Here is an 8,569-nt window from a genome sequence, read left to right on the forward strand (position 1 = left end):
AGTTTCTAGAGTTTTCACAACTCAAATGGGTTTTTATTTTAACCTAACCCTATATATATATAGAAAAGGGTTAAAATAAAAATACATAGTTTTGTAGGAAGAGTAGGAAGTACATGAAATTTAAAGTTAGAAAACTATGTTAGCCTATTTAGGGAACTATGTAGACTAAATCCTAGATCCCAGGAAATTATTTGGTATTTTGAAAACTACTAATCTCAACCACTAGATCCTAGATCCAAGGGCCTAGATATATTCTTACTCTTTTTAGAAAACTATCTATTTTTACTATAACCCACCCCTATATATATACACACACACTCAAACTTAGTTAAAAACATATGTTTGTAATTAGCACCTCATATAAAAAGAGTAATGCATTGGAAGCTCATCAAGCAGAATTTTCAGTACAAGAGAGCTTCAGTTTGAACTTGAAAAAAGATGCAAATAATAATTGTGGCAGGATGGATTCTACTACAATGGCATTAATCTTTTATACCTGAAAAACCATAAAAACGAACTAAATATGATGGCTCCAGCAACCCCCGTTATCACCAGCACCCACGTAAATGCTGTTGGGCTATCGAATAACGGGATCATAAAATTCATGCCAAATATTCCTGCTACCACTCCGAAGATCGCAACAACAAACGTTGCGGTTGTTAGTATCAACTCAAACTGTATGAGCTGTTTCCTCACGTTATCCTGCGGTTCAAATATTAACATATAGAAAAAATAAAATAATATGTAGTTGCCTGTCTTGATATGTCAAACAGGTAAGGTTTTTTTAAAAAATAGCTCGAAAAAAAACAGGCCAAAAATTGTCCAGTGTGTAGGCTTGTTAATGAATCGAACGGTTCACAAATGAACATAGATGAACAAACATAACTCGGATAAAACCAATCAAAAGTAAATGTGTTAAAACAATGTGTTGGGCCTAAAAAGTTATTAAATCTTGACTATACTATAATGGGCTTAAAATTTAAACAAATATACTAACGAACAAACTTAAACAAACCTAAAGTAACAAACCTAAATGAAATTTAAATAAACAAATGTTTACGAGCATAAATGAACGAACAAGATATGTGTTCATGTTTGTAAGTTTATTAAATAAGCGAACACAAACGAACTTCCCTCCATACACGAACGAAGATACGTGTTCATGTTTGTAAGTTTATTAAATAAGCGAACACAAACAAACTTCCCTCCATAAACGGTTTACTGACCATTCAGTTCGTTTACAGGCCTACAGTGTATTTTTAATGCATGAACCTCATAAATTAATTTATTGAAAAATACTGGATTACCAAAGTAGCTAATGCTTTACAAAATTGAACAAAAGGTGTTTCGGGTCGACCCAACTGGTATTCAATAATTACCTGTTTTGACATGTTACCCAACTTGCTAGGCCCACCCAATGTACAACCTAATTTCAGTAGGGAGAATCAAGGATGAGCAAATGGTACCGGTATTTTCGGTACCCAGTTTTTGAAGTTTTCGGGATCAGTGGGTTTGGTACCGGTATAGTTTGATACCATTCCGGTATTTTACCGATTTTTGAATACCGTACCGAGTACTTTCGGTACCGGTACCCATTTTTGGCGATTTTCAGAATCGGTACTTTCAGTACCGAGCTCATCCCTAGGGAGAATTAAAAGAGAGTATAAATGGCATAAGGTCTAGGTCTTAATCATATCTATTATCAAATTTAATATCAAACATAGTTCGAAAATGTTAAAATTGATATGTTACATTTTATTTAGATTGTTGTAATGGTGCATTTTCCTCAAGTACTTCATAAAAAAATGGGAGTGTTTGGATGTGTATCTTCAAAGTGACTATTGCAACTTGATAATCACTTTACTATAGTAAAAGGTAATTAGGTAGCATGACATCTAAATGCACATCCAAACATGAAACGCCCTCCATCGCAATCTCACTAAAAGCTGAAGAGGGTAAAATGGAAATTTTTACTATGAAGAAAAGAACCATACCAGTTGGATGTTAATAAAGTCTTCAGTGTCATCAATGTATTCCTTCAGCTGTTTACAACACAAAACAAAGTCATCAACAAAGTTGCAATTTATCAAAAAAACAATACAAATAGAGAATTTATTTTCTTGAAATAGAATAAATACCGATGTCAACTTATTGAGAGTGCTATCAATGACAACAAAATAAGCTTCTAGAAGCATCTCGAGTTCTTCAATATTTTCATTAGCACTTGCAGAACTACTCATGCCATCATGCCTACTTCTTGCCATGCTGAAAGCTTTTTCAAGTTTTCGGCTATCAGGCGGTGAAGAAACCGGGGAAACCGGAGCAGAAATGGATTGTTGACCGTCGTTTGACCTGTACCCCGTCATAACAGATTGGTCTGCACCATAGAGTAACGAATCCATTCGACTTTTTTTCTCAGTACATTTCAGCCATATCTCCATCATCATCCATTAACTGCTCTACTTCATCTCTTACCTATGTATGCAAATAATTGGTTTAATTAGAGGTGACAATTTTGATCCATTTGCTTACGAAACAAGTCAAATGGGTCAAAGGTTTGCAGAGAGCCCAAATTGTATTATTAATGCATACAACCTCCTTAATTATGTTATTCAAGAATCTAGGTTATTGTAACAATACAGCTTCTGTATCACTAAACCGCTCGGATAAGGTTTGTTTAGTTAACAAATGAACGAACATGAAGATATTTTGTGTTCCATTAGATAAACGAATGGCCATGAAGACAAGTCTCGCTCGTTCATTTATGCTCGTGATTTTTCATATAAGTTTGTTTATGTTCGTTCGTTTGTATATTCATTAAAAGAAGTTAAGTTACAATTTAGTCTTAACTCATGAAATTAAAATATCACCTGTTAGAATTTAGTGTAGTTTTATTAATTTTTTAGGCCCAACAAGTTGATGTTCACGTTTACTTTTAAATGTTGTTAGCTCATTATGTTATATGCATTTATCTTGTTATTTTCATTCGTTTACGTTTGTGAACCGTTTGTTTATACTATTAATGAACGAACACGAACACGTTCATTTCCTTAACGAACGAACACGAACAGAAAAACCCTGTTCGTTAATTGTCCGTGTTCTATCGTTTGTTTGATTAAAGTTAACGAACAATCACAAACATGCCCGTTTGTGTTCATTCGCAGACCTATACAAATACAGCACCTTTTGAACCCTTCGAGTCAATGCAACAAGTCTGCTTTTCAGTCTACGAACACGTTCCAAGTTTAGCGTACTGATCTTTGAGGTAAGTTCATCTAGCAATGGATATGCTTCAATTTCCAATTCTGCTGCCTGATGAAATCATAGAAACAACTTTAATTAAATATAATTCAAAATCCAAATAATTGGAAACTTATAATGGTTTAAAGTTTAAAGTTTAAACAACTATTATATGCATAATGCATTTTATGAGAAGTATTATACTCCAATTCTTTTGAAATAAAAAATCATACAACATCAATCAGACTTTCATATTTCAGAAGTTAATGATTTATAATCTAACAAATTATTGGTTATAAAACAAACCTGTGTATCCAAAAATGTACAAGCAGCCTCAAGAGCAACTTCAAGAGCCCTAAACTCAAATGGCAAGTAATCAGGGGATGTTTTCAATTCACTGCCTTCAGACCGCCACACCTCACCACCACCTGCCGCCTTCAACCTTTGTTGTAACTCCACCACATATTGCAATACATAACTATCAAGAGAATTCAAAAGTAAAACTTCATCAGCTGTTATAATGCACTGAATCTGCTCCAAATTTACAACAATAGCCTTCTCTCTTCCCAATATTGTTGATGGATAAACAAATAGTGGATCAAGCAAGCGAAGATCTCGTGCAGGAAGATCACAGCGGCGCATTATTGTGAATTTGTCAACCTCGATAATTTGGGAATCACCCGTTGCAGCATCAACACGAATCCATGAGCGAAGACCTTGACCACGTTTTTTGAGCCCTAAAACATCAACCTGCAATATTGGAACTTTAAGATAACTGATTATTATATATTCACTTTTCTTGTAAACTTTTACCCCTTGAAACGGTTGGCGGCCAGATGCAGATGGCCTAAAAGATGAATCTCTAAGGTTTGTAGCTGAGGCGGGTTTTGGCGGGAGCAGACGTTCTTTTAGGTCTGCCATAACAAAGTTCTAACTGCAGAAACATAAACGTTATTGGCATTGATTAGCCGGTTTTTATGTTTAGATACATACAGCAATAAGTTTGTTTCCAGAGTGTTTGCGATTGACATTTAAAATTAATTATATGCTTGATAAAACTGGTTATATATCCATGTAACCGATAAGCACTAATAACAGCAAAATGACTTCCTATGATGATTTATCTTAAAAGGAAAATTGATATTTATCCTTTACGTTTTTGTTTATATCATAGATTATACTGATATTGGTTTCAATATTTGCTGAACAAATAGAAATCTTAGGGGGTGAAGATAATCATGCCATATAAAACAGATTTTTCCACCTTTTGGGTACATTTATAAATTTGAGCCACCAAGACTAACGAATTTGAAATAATGAATCTCAAATTACTTACTGGAAACAACTTATTTCAGCCAAAATAAGCAGATAAACATAAGCACGATTTTTCATCCACGCCCTCAAAACTTTGTTTAATTAAGCAGTCCAAATACTTAGAAGTGTTGTGAAAGTACCTAGTGATGTTATAGCAAAATATGGCAATATTTACCCAATTTAAAATTCATGGGTGGGTCACATCCACCTAAAACAAACTGTAACCAACAGTAAATATTTGCCACAAGATCTACCTTTATTTGTAATAACACGGCCATCTAGTCACTCAACGTCACATTTGTCAAGTTCAAATGCAGATAAAAGAAAATGACATTTTAAGCCGCATTCACAAACAGAAAATCCAAAAAAGATGTAAAACATTTTTAGATTGCAACAACCACTTCTTCATATACCTAATTAACTATATTTGTAATAGCATGGTCATTATTTTTTTTTCGAACAGCTAATAGCATGGTCATCTAATCACTCAACATAACATTTGTAAGGCTTAAATGCAGATAAGATAAACTGACACTTTAAGCAACATTCACTAACAAAAAAAAATACAAAAAAGATATAAAACATTAATAGATTGCTACAAACAACTCTTCATATACCACCTATACTTGTAACTAATAACATAGTCATCTAGTCACTCAATGTAACAACTGTAACATTCAAAAGGGGGTTGTGGCGCAGCTTGTTGCCCGTTTGCCTGCCACTTTATTGTAATCGTTTTGATTTTAAAAATAATCGATTTGGTGATTTAAGCAACATTCAAAAAAAAAACAAAATCCCCAAAAAGATGTAAAACATTTTTAGATTGCAACATACACTTGTTCCTATACCTAAATTTGCAAGAACACAGCCATCTAATCACAAATCAGTCAATGTAACATTTGTAAGGTTTAAAGGCGCATAAGCGAAAATCGACATTTCTAACATTCAGAAACAAAATTTTCCAAAAAAAAAAAACCTAAAACATCTTGAGATTACAACAAACAATTGTTCTTCATATTTTTAAATTTAAATAAACCTAAAATTGGATGAGAATTCTATCTTCAATCATCTTTTAATCTATCAAATTGAGAGCTAAAAGGCAGAAGACTTACTTGTTCCGATGAGTATATTAGGTTAGGGTTTCAGTTGAATCAAAACCTTTCGATGATCAACAACCTGAGAAACGAACACACGAAGTAACAGATTCAATTAATCGATTCGAGTAAATGAAGCATATGCATATACAGACAAGCATGAGTAAAAATGGACTTACAAATGCATGTATTGGATTGGATTGGATTGGATTGGATTGAATTGATTGCAACTTACCTTCTACAGGAAGCAATAATAATAACAATAACAATCTATAGATACATAGTTGGTGTATGTATGTATGTATGTATATGCAGAAAGAAAGAAAGGAGGCAATTAATTTGGAGCGATAGCCAAACAGATTGCCTGCCCGGATTTTCCTAATGATTGCGTCTGCTTCCTAGAGGCTCTTAAACGGCGTCGTATATTAACACTAATTACCTTCTATCTTGCTTCTATATTTCTTTAATAATTTTGCATGTTTGTTAAAATAATAATTTTACATGTTGGTTTAATAATCCCTCACTTCACTTATGGCCTGCCTAGTGATAGGAAATATTTGATTCTCGGTAAATACTCAAATTTAATTCGTACTTGTCTTACTATGTGTGAATTTTATTTTAATTAAATTACCAAATAAAACAAACATGCATAGTCATCAATTACCGTAAATATCTTCATTTTGAGAGTTCATGGTACAGCAAATCAAAGTGATACCAAATTATCAATGTTATATTTGATTTGTGAGTGGATCTTGATTTGATTCATAATCAGGGGTTGATTGGATTTAATTTATTCTCCAGAAGAATTAAAATATTTTTATAAATTAATGGTCTCATGTTCCTGAAGTAAAAGAAATGACTTTTCTACTATTAACTAGTGGATATTTAACCTATACGTTACGGTAGAGACGTGATGTGAATTCGATCAATATCATTTCAGCTCATTTTGGTAAGACCAGTAAGGTAGGTACATACGCAATAGCAACTGAAAAAAATTCTTAGCATTATCAAATATTATCTAAAAAATCCTAACGTAATCTTTGCCGACGAACGTTTGTAATTAACTTTTATGTCTCCTTTTTTATCAAGATAGAAAAGAAAAAAATAATTGTATAAAACTTTAACATAGTCGGAATTCCTAATTTTATTGCCATTGATCACAACGAAAGTAACTTTAAATTGAAAATAAGAAGTTGAATTTTCATCCATAACATTACCATTCTTGAAGATTCTAAGAAGTTTAAAGGTTGAGAAAAAGGAAAAGAGCCAAAGAGGTAATAAAAGTGTGCTGATTGACTATGTTTTTGTTTAAAACAAGTCAAATGAGTAAATTTATAAACCTTAAATAAATATAAAACGCATTGAATGGTAGAGTTTTGTATCACATATTGTACATTTACTTATGAAGACAATACATTTGTATCAAGTTGATTAAGATACACTGGTAGGCGTTAGTCTCTTTAACATAGATCACATGCTTGAATTCAACTTCTACATGTTGTAGTCTTTAATCAACATATTCATGGTCATTTTTCTACACAAATTGTGTTTGGCCAGCAAGATGTTAGTGGTGTTCCCAGTTTATCATGATTAAACCTTTCATATCAGGGCCATTTATGACTTATGTGGATGAGATTTGTGAGAATGATGGAAATGGCAAGTATTATGGAGGTTGAGGTGGTCATTTCTCATGGATGGTGAAGAATGGTGGTTGGTGGGTCTTCTATATTGGTGATGTGGAAATTATGAGGTTGATGCAGAAATTATGAGGTTGTTTTGGGAAGAATGAATATGTTATTGTTGTAGGTAAAAAGTATTTGTGAAAAGAATGAATAGAAAGCTGATGTGCCATGCTGACTAGGCTGTTTTATGAAAAAAAAAATTTGCCTTGAACTAATGCACACAGTCTTACCAATCTTTTCTTGAACTTTTCTTAAAATGATAACATCCTAGAGTGAACACATTTTAATAAACTAACCTAGCCAACTTTCATCTAAAAGTAAGCTAGATTGTTCCACAAAACAATTGAATGTGCAAGCTGTAGCCTAAAAGTAAATCACATCATTTCAATATTAATCTTATAACAACATTTTTTTGACACAAACAACGTTTTAGTGTTTTAACTAAGGGGTTTGCCCCCTCCCTTGCAACATTTATAATTATATATGGTTAAAACATAAAAGAAAAACCAATATCGTTTTTTTACTTTTAACATTTAAAGGCTGATCCGTGGCTTGTTTATTGAGTCGGTAGCACCCCATAAAAATTTCTAGTTAGTCTTGCTTATACGTTAGAACCCGACCAACCCTATGAACTTTCCACACTAACCCCTATGAAATTGCTAATAGAAGAATGGGTGAAGCAAGAGTATTCGAACTAAAAGACAAAAAAAAGAGTGAAAGTGGTCTAACGTTTTTACTGGAGTTATCAAATTGGACTTGTCAATCGCATTCTATTAAAGAGGGGTGATGATAGAATGAGTGTTGACCAAAATCGGTGTATGAAGACTTGATCTGTATCTAGGCTGGGCAGTTTAGATGGCGATTATCGTGTTGTGAAAATTGCAATACGATTACAGCCATAGCGGATTTGGGCATCATAAATCCTAACCGGTGTTTGGTTACGTTCCAAGAAACTCAAATCTAGTTTATTAAACCCGATTACAACATATATGAGCCTATGATCCTCCCTACCCGCCGATGATTAGGTTTATGTTTTCGTGTTTGATTTTAACTTTTATAAAAATTTGATTTAGTTAAGTTCGTGTTTGAATTTATTTGTTTTGATCTAGATTGTGATTGAAACTATTATTTATTTATAGTTGTCTTAATGGTAGTTGAGGGTTATTTTAATGCCGTTACACAACGAAATCCCAATAATGAAATGGAGATTTGTTTTGGAAGTTACAACTTGTTAAGTTA

General features: G+C 33.0%; 1 pseudogene across 1 annotated transcript; it reads right to left on the reverse strand.

The window, feature by feature from the left end:
* Positions 1-314: 314 nt before the first annotated feature.
* On the reverse strand, positions 315-5,726 carry LOC143560386 (magnesium transporter MRS2-1-like; annotated as a pseudogene). Its single transcript, XR_013140111.1, has 7 exons — positions 5,663-5,726; positions 4,054-4,174; positions 3,547-3,990; positions 3,184-3,312; positions 2,139-2,475; positions 1,995-2,042; positions 315-702 (listed from the first exon to the last, which is right to left on the reverse strand). The product of XR_013140111.1 is annotated as a magnesium transporter MRS2-1-like (transcript).
* Positions 5,727-8,569: the final 2,843 nt, after the last annotated feature.

Source organism: Bidens hawaiensis, unplaced genomic scaffold (assembly GCF_021521415.1).
Source record: "Bidens hawaiensis isolate Kalapana, Puna unplaced genomic scaffold, B.hawaiensis_p1.1 tig00020328_1, whole genome shotgun sequence".
Lineage (NCBI taxonomy): Eukaryota > Viridiplantae > Streptophyta > Magnoliopsida > Asterales > Asteraceae > Bidens > Bidens hawaiensis.